A 15,371-nucleotide genomic window follows, 5' to 3' on the forward strand; every position below is an offset into this window, starting at 1 on the left:
ACTCACGAAACACATGCAATGACGCTGAATGTAGAAGATCACAGGCCAGAGGGTAGAAAGTCTTTGGATCCAGCATCATTGGAAACATCTCAGCACTGGCAGAGGTCTCTGCATCAGGGTGGGTCCATGTGTCTTGTCAGCTGCTATGTCTCCCAGAGTGTGAGAAGAGAGTCTCCCACCTCCAAGGAGGAGATGCCAGATTTCCCAGAATTCCCAGGAGAAGGTCACACCCACACAGAAGCCTCATTGGCTATGATCCGATTGACAAACTAGCCTCTACCCCTACGCTCATATTCTCTCAAATTGACAATTATATAACTACCACAGTCATCAACCAAAAGCGGCCATGGAAATAGAAGAATGATCAGAGAACAAGAGAAATGGAGTTGAGGAATAGTTTGTTACTCACTTGATCCGGGGGCCCATAGAGCACCTTGGAGTCTTACTGAAGTCCCCGGCTAACCTAAAGCTTAGTTGTGCATCCTGACTCCCCTGGACTTATCCTGTGGAAAACCTCATGATCTGAAAAAAAGAGGAAAGAAAGAAAGAAAAAGCTGCATATCTTTCTGCTCTTTGCTATTTGAAAGATATATATATATATGACATATATATGACATATATATATGATAGATATATATATATGTCAATTCAACTGGTCCAAGACGGGCTTATGCCTTAATATACAAAATGTATGACCATAAGTGGTAGAATTCTCACTTTCGATGCAGGACATCAAGTTAAATTCCCAGTCCATTCACCTCAGGTCCAGCCACCACCCTCTGTCAGTGAAAGCTCACACATTGCTATGATAAGCAGATTTTAGCTGAACTTCCAGAGTAGAAAGAAAATAATTTGCTCCCCAAAATTAGTAAATGAAACTCTTATGGCTCAGAAAAGTGTGATCTGCAGCTTATCATGGAGGGGATGCTATAAGACTGGGCAGCATATAGTTCTGCTGTTCAGGGGAGCAAATGAGTCAGGGGCCCACCAGATGGCAATCAACAACAAACACCGTTCATGAGCATACTCTAAACAGTAGGCAGGAGAGGGTGACAGTAAAGCTTACATCGGTCTGTTATATTTTATAGTTCATATTTCAATTAAGGAATCAACAGTCACCAAATTCCAACTAAAAGTTTAGATGAGATGAGAATCTATAAATTGCATTTATAGAAAGATGCCTGTTTCTCATTTATAGGGATAATCAAGATTGTGGTGTCATGAGATTATTTTGTGAATAGAGTTTAGTTAATATTATTAGCACTTTAATGAATCCTGGTATCAGCAGTATGGTTTATCATTCTCTACCAGAGAATGTCAGAATTGTATAAATTATCCACAGAATGCTTCCTCTGTCTGTTGGTTGTTGAAGTATTTATCAGTGTGTTGATTAGAGACCTGTTTATGAAGCTGAAGAGCTCAGGGCCAATTTCTCACATAGCTGATGTTGGTCGGCATAGATTCCAGAAAAGGACGGATACATCTGGTGTGTACTCTGTACATCAGCACTGATATTTTATTCATTTTTCAGCGAGCAGCAGTTGTGCAGACAATGTCTTTCTGAAGCAGTGGATTCAGGACAAATAGCAATGTAGCAAGGGTACAATTCTATCAGATGGAAAACCTGTGTGATTTGAATACCCGTGTAAACGGTGCTTAATGCCCCTTTAAATTAAAGGAGAAGAAGCGATCGCAGAAACAAAAGCACTCAATAAGTCCTTCTCTCATCATCTGATGCAAAGTGAAAGCCATGTGGTATCAATAGAATAAGAACCATAAAGCCAAGCCCATTGCAGAGCTAGAGACCAAAACAACATTTTGACATATAAGAGAGAGACAGAGACAGAGACATGAGGGGCTATATTTTCTCAGCTCTGATTTAGCTTACCAGTCAGGCTACCCATTTATTATTCCTAGCATAATAGTTAGCTTGAGGAAGAATACACTTTCTTTGTTTTAATTAAGAATACATATTCTTTGTTTTAATTAAGATCCCAAATAAGAGGGATTAAGATACTGTATCCCTAGGAGGAAAAAAAATGACTCATTTTATTTTCCATTTTCTAGGTGAGTTGAAATAGATGGCTCTGACTGATTTTTGAAAGCACTAAAGGGATAGTCCTATTTTCCCCTTTATCCTATTTATCCCATGAAATATATGTAAAACATGTTAACAGTAGCATCTTGGTACTACGCATGGGCACTGCGGTCTCTGGTAATCATTTCCACTGCATCAGTCATATAGTTCTCAGTGAAGTCCTGTCACTTACAGGAAAGATGAAAGCGGATTTGAGAATCCGGAAGAAGTCCCCGGGGTGCTATCTGACAGATGTGGGAGACATGAATAACCCTACACCTAGATGGTGTTGAAGACCAACCTTCAGCATTTCCTCAGAGAAATCATTCCCTGATAAAGAGAACCAGAAATTATTAGGCTAGAGAAGCCAGCTAGAAAACAAGGAAACAAACAAGCAATCACTGCGAAAAAAATGGCATTTTGTTCAATGGTAAATTTTTGTCTTACTCTACCTAGCTAATTACAATACAGGTGGTTATCAAATAAAAGGGGAAAAAACAAGAGGGTTACAAATGTACATTTTAATTTTTTTAGCTCATGACAGTAGAGATTGTCGTGGGTCCTTGTGATAATTTGAGAACAAAGACTTGGGTCTCTAGCGAACCTTTTGGCTTGGGAGGAACTGTGGTTTTCCCTCCATATTTTCTCTCTGATCCTATCTACCATTTTCACCCTCTTGAGTGCTGGTTCAGATAAATATCAAAAGGCTGTGCAGCTAACATGAGACATTAAAAGTGAAGTGCGCATCAAAGCCAGTCTCCGTCCCCTTTGGATGTGAAGATTTTTGTGGGTCCAATGATCGCTTTGTCTTTTGTCCCTTTCTTCCTTCATCGCAGCTTAGTGTTAGCAATTACATCTGTAGGAAAAAGATATGTCTTCTCCCGATGATTTAGCATTCTGCATGGGAAAATATTTTGCTAGACATTGTGAAAAGTTCAGGAAGCATGACAACCCAATCTCTGCTTTCCAGGCTCTCAGACTATGTGTGTGTGGCAAGCGGAGGTGAAAGGAAGTTGTGATATAATCTAGAAAAAGAAAAATGGGGAGGGAGATGCTCATTCCAACCTGGCTGCTCTGGGACACGTCTTTGATTCGTAAGGTTTCTGTCACAAAATACCATAAAACGGGAGGCTTTAAAAAATAGAACTTACTGCAGCTAGCTCTGGGGCTTAGAAGTCCAACTCCAAGCATAGGCTCCTTTAATTCCTTCAGAAACCTCTGAGGGAAGAACTATTCCATCTCTCTCTCCAATTGCTACTTTCTGTCAGCAACACTTTGCTGCTTATAAATGTCCTTGTCAAAAATGTAAATTGCTTAGAGAATCATCTCATATCAGTCTAGCAGAATACACTTCGGGTGTGTAAATAGGATTTGGTAATGCCATCCAGCATGTTGGATCCTGTCACTCCAGGTTGGAGAGGTGCCCCAATGAGGGCATCGTGAAAGTGGGTTCCATAGGCCATCATTATGTTAATTCATCACATCACAGGCGTGCCACAGATCCTAAAATCTCTAATCAGACCCTGGAGTTCCCGCCTCCAGAAGCTGGCTGCTTTTCCGAAAGACTAATCGATTATTCAACCTTAAGGTGACTCTAAGGAAAAAGTGCCATTGGGTTTAAACAGAAACCTATGGGCAGATGACCTGGAGGGTTACCCAAGTTCCATGACTCTAGGTGCCAAGAAAATCTAAACCGTTTTGTCCTTCACATGGTGTTTCTTCCCTGGTGTGTGACTGACTCTGGGTCTGTTCTCTTGTTTTATGTGAACTCTTACAGAAGGTAGGAGGGCCCACTCTACTCGGGAATGATCACATTTACAAATCAATACTCTCACTTTTAAGCAAGAAAATAGATATAGAAGTTAAGAAGTACAAATTTGAAGGGATATAATTGCATTCCTAAACAGAAGCTGCAGAATTTATGTAGTGTTTTATAGGATTGTAATCTGAACAGTGGAATAAGAAGTAGGTCACTTGATACAGAGAGTAGGTGTATGAAAACCTCTCAGTCAATATTTGCCTATTAGTCAAATGGATAATTAATATACGAAGCAAGAGACATCCAAAGAAATTCAGGAAGGAAAAGGATGTTTGGAAACTGATTGTGGTAACAATTGTACAATGCCGATAGGCATTATTGAACTAAGGAGTGATATGATATAGGCATTCACTCCCAATTCATAATAAATTTAAAAAAAGAAGAAATTCAGAGAAGAGCATCTTGATGAGGTATTAAATAACAAGGTGTTGTAGCAGATATATAAATTATATATATAATTTAATGCAATTATGTGGTACGACTCTTCTAACCTTGGTTTTGTTCACCTCACCAAAGGTCTGGGCAGGATCCTGTAAATAAGGCACAGATGACTAACTTGGGGGTCAATCAGTTGTGACATTCTGCTGGCTTTGACCGTGAGCCATCTTAAAAGCAGGAACAGAGGAATCCCACAGCCATCAGGAAAGAAGAGCCACTAGTGAAACTCCTGCAAGATCCCTGTCTGAATTAGTGGGAGGCCACAGGGGCGTCAGAGGCCACAGCACCCAGACCCTGAAACAGAGCAGAGAACACAGTGAACCAGAGCAGCAGGTCAACGTCCTGGACCACAGAATGAGCAGAGGACAAGGAGCTAGAAGGTTGAGTGGTCAAGAGACATGCCTGACAACAGAACTATGGAGGCACTGTAGACAAAAGAATGATACCCTTATCATGTTATAACGTGTTACCTTCGCTACCAAACCCCATAATTCTGAGTGTCACCGGCGAGTTTTGTGTGGCCATTGCTACAAATGATCAAGCCCATCATAGAAGTAAAGTGTCTGATGTCAGAACAGGATAAAGAAGGTTGGAGAGCAGAGAGGCTTGAGTTCCTTCCACCTCACAGGAATCATCCTGGGGCAGATGTGGAGTAGGATTCTCCTTGCTCCTGGTGTAGTGGGAGGAAGTGGTCCCCATGCCACGTTCTCACGTGGAAAGGGACATCGTGGAAGATAGGGTTTCAGAGTGAGACAATAATCGTGTTCCATAAAGCATTATCTATCAGCTGCTTTTGAGGAAAAGAGTAAGCCAGACAAACATGGTTTCCAGCTTAACATGCCTGGCAGCACTGCTAAAACTAGTGCTTATGTCAGTGGGGAGAAAACCTTAGAAAAGGAGAGTGGGATGGCCACTTGAAGAATGTCATCCTGCCACTGAATTGTCTAGGAATTGAAGGAATTGGTGTCTGTTTTACTGGATGTATTCTCAAGAACAGTATAATTGTTTTTAACAAAAGAATCACTTTTCATTTGGCTCTGGTTAAGTTTCAAGAAAATGTTACTATTGATGATTCTACCGTCCTGGGGTTCACAATTTGCTCTCACATACCCATTCCATATAAATGGAGACTGGAAATTAAGCACAGGTGTAAGGCATATGGCAGAGGGTGAACTGAAGGATCAGACTGTTAATATTGGCCATGAGAGAGTGCAGGCAGGATTTGTGTCTCAGTGGAGAGTGACTCATCATAACCACCACAGACATTTAGTGGATACCAAATGTTACATCTCTCGCTGAGCAGTTATATCAGGTGATTACATTTAATGCTCATGACAACTGTGTGAGGTCACCTCCATTTTTAAATGAGGATACCCAGGTTTTGAGATTATAAGATCTCCTAGCTAACTAATAACTGGCAGAGCCAAGATTTGTCTTAATCTGAAACTGTCAATCATATAGTCTTCTATAATACTGGCTTTGGGTGGATCTAGAGCAATCTCTCTATTTATGTCCACATGTGCTTTTATGAGATATAAAGATCCTGTAAAAATTAATTTGATTTTTTCTATTACTCAGTAGTTGATTCCTGTTAGACAATACCCTCTTTCAAAGTATGAGGTACAGACCTGTCAGATTTGATTAGAACGGTAACAAATCCTATTTAAAGGAACTTGGCAACCGCTTGCCACACTTGATTTTCATTATGATTGTCGGTAAATAACGGAAACAGTTCCGCAAAGATTCTGCAGCATCATGATAGGGTCACCTTGAATCTTAGACATTTGTTACATCCAGATATCCTTAAGCCTCCAATGACAAACATCTTTTTCTCCTAATACTCATTCATATGGGACAGAATTTGCATGACATAGTTATTTTATGAAGCCAAAAGTCATCTCCAGCATTCCTGATTCCTCTTCCTCTTAGCTAAACAATTGTGGATTTCTTTTGGAGACTAACTTAAATATTTCAAGCCACTGGGACCACGTGTAAAGGTGACTGCTTCAGTGCACTAAGTGGGCCCTGGTGTCATGAAGCAATTAATGAAATGTCAAACCATGCCTGTGAGCAGCTGAAATAAAGAGAATGAGGCCTGCCTTCACTACTCTTCCACATGTATTTTTATGCAACATACATGCACATATTTCAGATGAATTCTCTATGATTTCTACGAGGTGCTTGAACCATAGTACCACGAGTGAGGACTTCTTATACTCCATGGCACGTCACTTAATTGTGCAATTATATGCTCTAGAGAAAGGTGGCATTTGAAATGACCTACAAATGGAAAGGAATAATTCAATGTGCAGAGCATTATTATCATGGGGATTTAGGACTTCTGCTGGAAATGATAAAGCCACTAAGGACAAGTGTTAACGAGAAGGATAAGCATCTTTCTCAGCACACGCTGTGCTTTCTTTGCGATCACTCTTGTTTCTCTCCATGGCTTTCCGTGGTGCTCATGTCTCACCTTATTCCCATGTTTGTCCTGAAGTCGAAGAGGAAATAAACAGCAGGCTTGCAAGGCAACAGGGAAAGTCTATTTAAGAATATTGTCTCTTTGGTAAAGCAGGATATAAATCTGTGTGAACCCTCTTTGATAGAATAGAAGGTAATTAAAATCTAATGTAGGATCTAATCATTTAAATTGCAATTTAAATTGGTCAAGTAGGATTGAAATCAGAATACTTGACAACCTTAACATGGGACTATAAGAGATACACTGTGTGCATATGAAAGGTTTGACTTACTCTGGATTGAAATAAGCATTGCATGAATGAAATGAAATAGTTTCTAAATTTATATGACTTTTCAGTAGTATAAAAAGATAGCGGTGGGTGAGGATTTGCATCTTATCAAATATAATGACAAAGAGAACAACTGGCATAAAATTAAATGCTTTCAACAGCAAACAAAAGATGGTTAGGGGCGGGGAAAGATGTTAGGTATTTCCTGTTTATGAGATCTTGTTATTCCAGCATGTTTAGTTTATTATATAAATCTGAAGATTGGTATTTTAATGTATCAAATAATATTTATTGCTTATGTAACATATAAGAAATCAACACAAGATTAGGTTTAGTAGTTAGTCTCTTCCCAAGTGTGGAAAATGTAAAGATGTAATGCACATGTTTTCACTCATAATTATGTTGTTCTTATTAACATATTAGCTTATCACCATAGCTCATACACAAAGTAGAAGAAATGCTCTTTGTCATGCATTGTTGAAGCATGGCAAAAAAGATTTAATATAAATGTATAGAGACTAGGATTTACCAAAGTGAATGGTTTTCCAATTTTTTTCCCCTGAACATTCTTTTTAGTATATTGCTCATTTCTACTAATCTTCAGGTAACCTGAGGTCTCAGGTAAAACTATATTAAATACCAAAGAACAGATGTCTAATTCTGTTGAGGATGCAATCCACTATGTAGATCTGTCAGGGTCTACCTTTTTCTAGGTTACTCAGAAAAAGACTTTCAGGCCACCTTGCCTAAAAAAAAAGTTGTGAATCAAAATACATAGATTTTTTAAATGGCTAATTAAAGCTTTTATAAAAAAAGACAGATACGGGTGCAATTAGGTTTTTTCCTGGTTATGTCAGTATTTTTTAATTAAACCTATCTTGCAGTTAGAAGATTTGACTATAACACAATTATGCATAAAACATACTGAACCTCTCTACGTCGTGTACATGAGTACCTATAGTACTAAATTATGTTAGACTATGCACCATTTTTATGGATGGAACTATGCACACACACAGATACACACACACACAGAGAATACATGTTAATCTCTGTGCCTGTGGTTATAATTACATTTGGAAAGTGTAATTCCACTAGGAAACTGATCTTGAGTCAGTTCCCACTTTTTTTTTTCTTTAGATTTTTAAAATCATTTTATTGGGGGCTCGTACAACTCTTATCACAATCCATACATCCATCCATTGTGTCAAGCACATATGTACATTTGTTGCCATCATCATTCTCAAAACATTTGCTTCCTACTTGAGTCCTTGGTATCAGCTTCTCAATTTTCCCTTCCCTCCCACTTCACAAACCCTTGATAATTTATAAATTATTATTATTTTGTCATGTCTTATACTGTCTGACTTCTCCCACGTTTCTGTTGTCCATCCTCCAGGGAGGGGCTTATATGTAGATCTTATAATTGGTTCCTCTTTTCTACCCCACCCTCCTGGTATCGCCACTCTCACCACTGGTCCTGAGGGGTTCCTCTGTCCTGTTTGAATCAGTTTCTTATGAGATGTATAAAAGAGGTTAAGCAAGCAAGCCAACAAGCAGGTGTGAGGAAACATATAAATACCATACAACAGGAAGATTACCAAAGAGCTAAGGAACAAGACCCTTCCCCAAACACTGACACAGAGAAAGCCTTAGCTTAGAGCAGGGACACGGATTTTGGACTTCTAGACTCATAAACCATGAGAAAATAATTTTTGTTTGGTTAAGTTAACCACTTTGTAGTATTTCGGCTTTAGCAGTACTAGATAACAAAGATGGTAACAAAACTTTCATCAATTCAACAACTGTCACACATACAATTGAATGACATTGATTAAATTCTTTGTGCTATATAATTATTCTCATTATATTTTTCCAAGTAATCATTCTATTATTATAACTCAATGTACCACTTCCGTTTTCACTCCTGTTCTTAACCCTTCCGATCTCTCTCTTTGTTGGCATTGTTGAGTGCAGACCAATCTGTCCAACTCACACAGCCCGTGAGCACAACAGAACCAAGCTCTACGAGCCTGTCCCCACACGAGCCTCGTAATCTGTCTTCTGTCTGAGCCCACGGTTGTAGTCCAGCTGTCAGTCCATCTTGCCAGGGGTTTCCTCTTTTCCACTGTCCTTCTAGTTTACGATATCTGTTTTCAAGGACTGACCTCTCCTGATAAAACGCCAAAAGCACATTGTATTCTCACTTCTATGAAGCGGTTGGGCTGTATTTATTCCAAGATCAATCTGCTTGGTTTGTTTTGTTTGTTTATGTTTGACAGTGCATGGTACTTTTAATATCCTTTTCCATCACTATAATTGCAATACATCAATTATTTTACAGTCTTACTTATTTAATGACCAACTTTCACATGCAATTGAAAATGCCATGACTTGGGTCAGGTGCACCTGAGTCCTCCAAGTAACACCTTTGATTTTCAACACTTTAAAGTGGTCTTGTGCAGCAGATTTACTTAATGCAACGCATCATTTGATTTCTTGATTCTGCGTCTGTGCCCATTGATTGTGGATTCAAGCAAGAAACAAACCTTGACAATGTCGATCTTTTACCCACTTACCGTGATGCTGCCTGTTGGGTTAGTTGTGAGGAGTTTAGTCTTTGCGTTGAGTTGTGATCTCTCCCGAGGACTGCAACCCTGATGTCCATCAGCAAGTGCTTCAGCCCTCTTCATCTTCAGCAAGCAAGCTTGTCGTCTGCATACCAAAGCTTGTCCATTGTCTTCCTCCAAATCCTGATACCATATTCTGGTTCATAGAATCTAGCATCTCTGACGATTTTATCAGCACACAGATTGAAAAAGTGTGCCAAGAGGATATCACCCTCCTGCACACTTTTATTGATTGTAAGTCATGCAATATTCCATCATTCTCTTCACACAACTGCCTCTTGTCATAAAAAGGTTCTGCGTGGGCACTATTAAGTGTTCTGGAATTCCCCAACTTCTCAAGGATGTGCATAGTGTGTTATGATGCAAACAGTATTTATGTCTGTGTTATGTGTGGAGTCATATGGTATTTGTTGGGTTTTTTTTGTAACTGACTTCTTTCACTCACCATAATAGTTTCTACGTCCATTCATGCGATGGCATGCATGAGGGCTTTGTTTCTCTCTACTTGCATAATTATCAATTGTGTGTATTTGCAACGTGTTGATTATGCATTTATCTGTCTATGGACATTCTAGTTGCTTCAACCTTTGGGATATTGTGAAATGTGCTGTTAAAAATATTTATGTACAGGTTTCTGTTTGCATGGCTCATTTAATTTCTTTTGGGCATATAGCTAGCATGGGATTACTGCATTGTACACGTACTTTTTAAGAAATTCCGTTTCCTGAAAAATCTGTATCTAAAAAAAAATTGTGTGCTTAAATTGCACTAAGTGATTCAACCACGACTCGGCAGCAGTAAATATAACCCCAGAGAAAAATCAAATTTCTACAAGTAAAATAGAATGGAAAGAACTACTGATGTGACAAGAAAATCTAAGTCTCCATCCTTTAGCTTCATCGCGGTACAGAAAGCCGATGTTTGCGAGAGCCAACATACAACAGGCTTCAAAACGTTTGCGGAAACAAAAAATTTTTAAATAATGGAATTTTTTCCATGAACTTGTTGAATTTCCCTGGAATTTATGTATTTTCCCACAGGCACAATGTTATAATTGAGAGCTGTGTTCTCAACAAGAGATTTGGGCATAAAACTAAACCTAGCGGAGTCCAACAGTGTCATAAAATTAATCATAAAATTCTTCCATATATTTAATAGTAAAATTGTGCTCTGAGTCCAATAAAATGTGCATAAATATCATACACGCATTGACTATATGACAGGGCCCTCTATGCTATAAAGTATACATGCTGCACATAAATAAAATTGTATTATATTATAAATTAAAGCTACTTAAAATTAATATGCTACTTGTAATAAAGATTAAACATTTAATTAATAATACTTTTTGCTTGCCTTCTTAGAATTTTTACGATTTAAAGGTCTGGTACTTTTAAATTGCTTCCTAGGGAAGTTTGAATTTATTTTCTTTTTTTTCCAGTTTGGAAGATACTTGCCTGAAACCACTGTAAATGATCCTGAGACTCCTCAGCAGAACATCACTCAAACTCACTGCCACCACGCCGGTGCCCATCAATAGCCACTTTTTAAGACAGGGTAGAAATGCCCCGTGTGAGTTGTCTGGACTGTAGCTCTTCAAGAGAAACCTGACAAGGGCCCTAACTAATGGACAGGGGGGTTCGATCCACTGACTTTGCCGAAAGCAGCCTAATATGTAACCGTTACACCACCAGGCCTCTATAGTGAAGGGTCAGTGAGCCGATTAGGGCTCATTTGCTTTGGAGAAGGAAACACTAGGTTTGGCTCCATTGATCCCACACCCAGATCTGCAGTAAGCTTCGGTTTGGCATCCCGGACCATTAAAGAGATGCTCAATTATCTATCGGTGACTCTAGCAAGGGGTGTTATCACAGTGTAATCTAAATACCGCGTAAACATTCTTGCCAACAAGGAAATACAGTTACAAAACTCACTTCCATCGCGTTGGTTCTGACTCATAGTAGCCGCAGAGTATAACTGCCTCTTTGAGTTTCTCCGTCTCTACATCGGAAGCGGGCAGAAAGCCTCAATTTTCTCCCTCGCATTGATTAGTGGTTTCCAGCTGCTGAACTTGTAAGCCACCACACTACTGACTTGGTAAGTCGCTGAACCTGTAAGCCGCTGCTCCACCAGGGCTCCGTATTTAATTACAAATATATGCAACATATGTAAATTATGGTCAGAAGGTGGAATTTATCCTTTGGAAGAAAAGAGAGATCTTATTAATTTGGTCCTTGTTTCCATTTTTTAACCTGTCACTTGGCCTTCTCCATCGTCGCATTCAAATAAGAGGGTAGAGAAAGCACACGGACGGAATGGGGAGCTGGGGACACAAGCTCTCCTCCACTGACTTGATGATACCACGTTCAATCTGTGGAAACATGAATGGTTTGGGCACTTGTATGTAGCCTTGAAGTTTTTAATTTTAGTTTTTGAAGTCGTGCGTTTTTATCTCATTTTATTTCCAACACTCTAGCCGAGTGTCCCAGTGGGTGAAAGCAGTTAACACACTGAACTTCCCCTGAAAGGTTGGAAGTTCAAATTCAAGCAGCAGCATCTTGAAAGAAATACCTGGCCAGCTAATTATGAAAGAAAAAAAATCTGACATTGAAAACCCTACAGTGCAGTTCTGCTGCGATGCACATGGGGTTATCATGAGTTGAACATGATTGGACAGCAACTTGTATTGGTAATAGAGGTAGAAAAGGAAATATTATAGAGTATAGATGACAGATTACAGGTGAGGAGACCAACTAGATATAGTAAGCGATAAATGCAAACATGTGCTTCAAAATCATGAGGAAAGAGCTCTGTCCATGTGGAAGTCCGTTCACAGAGCAAATGCTCCAAAATATTTGTGCAATAAGTGAATGAATAAATATATAAATGCATGATTTTTTTCCAACAAAAGAATTACTTGCCAGGGTACAAACAATATGAGGGAGAAAAATGAAGCTGCAAAAGACGGAGGCTATGGTAAAAGTAAGTATAACTAGCAGTCACTTTATGTCAGCCCTTTGATAATCACCTCATCTCATTAGATAAAGGAGCAGTACTCCCCCGCTTTTCAGATGAGGACACTGCCCCGTGCGGTCCAGCACTGTGATTAACCCCTGGACACGACAACGCATGCATGCAACTGGCTACCACGGTCACTGGGGACAAACCGAGAAAGCAGGGATCCCAATAATAACAAAGAGGAGTTGCCTTCACCCTTTCGTGATGGCATGATTTTCTGCTTTAAATTTTTGGTGACACAGTGTATTTTCAATAAAGGGAGGCATGCTGAAATCAATGGCGGGGAGTGAGATAACATCAATTTTGACACAATTGTGTGGAACACATATATTCTAAGTATACATTGGTGGTAGGAAAATGGGATAACCTCAGTTTCTTTAGACTCGGGTCCTTATACAGATGCCCATCGGGCAGTAGCATGCCCAATAATTAGGAAAGAAGCTTCCCGCAAGGAACTGTAGAAACTAAAAGTGTGTGTGGGGGGGGGGGGACCACATATATCACCTTGGTCACAATAAAGGATTCAGCTAGATACTGTGCCTGTATTGTTGCCAGTCCTCCAGTTAACCCCACAGATTGGTATAACTCTCTTCACTTCTAAAGAAGGGAACAGAAGATCAAAGATGTGAAATGATTTCCAAGGTCAATTAGCTAACAAATGACAGCACTTTGAATCAAATCACGTCCAATTCCAGAATATGTACGCTTTTGTGTTATATACTAGGGTCAGAGACACAGCGCACACAATCTACACACAGACATTGTCTGTGTTTGGGAGCATTCATTGTCCATAAAGGGGTGAATTGAGATAGTTAAGGTTTATTGTGCCAACCTGGCCAATAAACACATGTGGGATTCATTGAAGGGCAGAGAGATAAATGGCTTGGTGAGCCTCGCCTTTCTAGTTATTCAGTCTCTTGCTTTATGATGGTCAGACCAGGGTGCAGCTGCCTTAGCCAGTTCCTTGCTTCAGCTGGCAAGGCTCCCTTCCTGTAAGACATCCCTGAGGAGAAGCCACATGGACCTGCTCTGATGCAGCCCTAGGTGCTGGAGCATTCGTGTAGAGACCCCTGCCAGCGCTGAGATGCTTTACACGTTCACTGACTCAGCTTTCCTCCTGCATCATTTTGTGTGTTTTGTGAGATTGAGGAGGATTTCGTAGCTTGGTGTCTGACATATGGACTAATGTTGGGCTTATGGGCTTGTCCAGCACTGAGTTGGGATGCTTTCTTAATGCACACTTGCCCTTTATATAAATCTCTCTCTTATACATGAGTTTCTATGAATTTGTTTCCCTAGTTTACCTAGACTAACACAGGTACGGTCAAAACCACAGAGGAATTCAGGCTTTTTTTTTTTTTTACCAAAACACAGTCTGTCTAGATATAGAAAGACCACTTCCCTTTAACTGCGCATATGAATTACTACCTTCAGAGAATAAACAAGGAGTGATGAGGGAACAAATGTATACCTGCCTACCCAGATCAGCCTTGTTCTTAAAGAACAGGTAAAGTGCCATCTGTTTAGATTAACATGCTTTATGAAACAGAAAAAAAGTGATTCCAGAATGAAGGTGTATTACCAGATCTAGCCCTGTGATAATGTGGAAATGACCAGTCTTCTATGCATTTCAACGGAGAGGAATTTTCTTTAATCTGACTTGAGAGAAGTTATTCGCAAACATCAGCATACTAGAATCACACAGAGGATCTGTTAAACACAATAGGAGCACCACCTCCCTGTTTTTTGGTATTGAGTTAAATTAGACTTGGTCCTAATACACGGAATTTTTAACAAGGTCCCAGGTAAGGCTGATGGTGTTAGTCCATGGATTATTTTTCCAAGGATCACAGTTTGAGAAGCATTACAAATGCCCAATTTCATTTCTCTTACACCAGCCAAGGTTGGTCAATATATAAGTGGTAGGAAAAATGATGTAGCACACATACCAAGAACTTGAAAGACTGGTGGGACAGAGAACAAGGCCCTGGCATGCTCACCAAAATGTTGAGGCTGAACCCATCAACTGATCCACAGGAAAAATGATGAGGCCATCTGCCTTCACGAACATTTACAGACTCAGAAAGCCTGTGGAGCAAAGTCTTTTCTGTCCTGGCATGGCTGTATAAGGTAGAATCAACATCTTCCCTAAGTATAGAATTTATATATGCATACCTAAAATGAATGGAGATATATACTATAGAATATATGTACACATGGCAAATAAGGTAAACGTTTTCAAAGAGAATGCGTATAACTTTGCAATGTGTGCACCGGCAATCAGACTTCATTTTTGCTTCCTCTTGTATGGTTCAGATTCCTTGGGTTCTCCCTGCATAATTGATATAACCTTGAAAGATTCACCTGATCAATATTGTAGAACTTGTTCGTTTTTTCTGCTGATAAGCAGATAGAAATAAGGTTTTGATCATGCTGTGCAAATGATTTAAAAAGTAAAACAAAACATTACATAGCTTCCGTGTAAGCCTTCCCCGTGCAGAGTTGCAGAGCTAAGGAACGCCTGCTTCATGGTGACAGTTTCCCTACGACAGTGATTCCATGTGAGCATTAGTTAAATGTGAAAGTGAAAGGAATAGATCCTGGTGGCTTAATCCTTTTTTCATCTCAACACCTTATCT

The sequence above is a fragment of the Tenrec ecaudatus genome, chromosome 2 (assembly GCF_050624435.1).
Source record: "Tenrec ecaudatus isolate mTenEca1 chromosome 2, mTenEca1.hap1, whole genome shotgun sequence".
NCBI classification, from domain to species: Eukaryota; Metazoa; Chordata; class Mammalia; order Afrosoricida; family Tenrecidae; genus Tenrec; species Tenrec ecaudatus.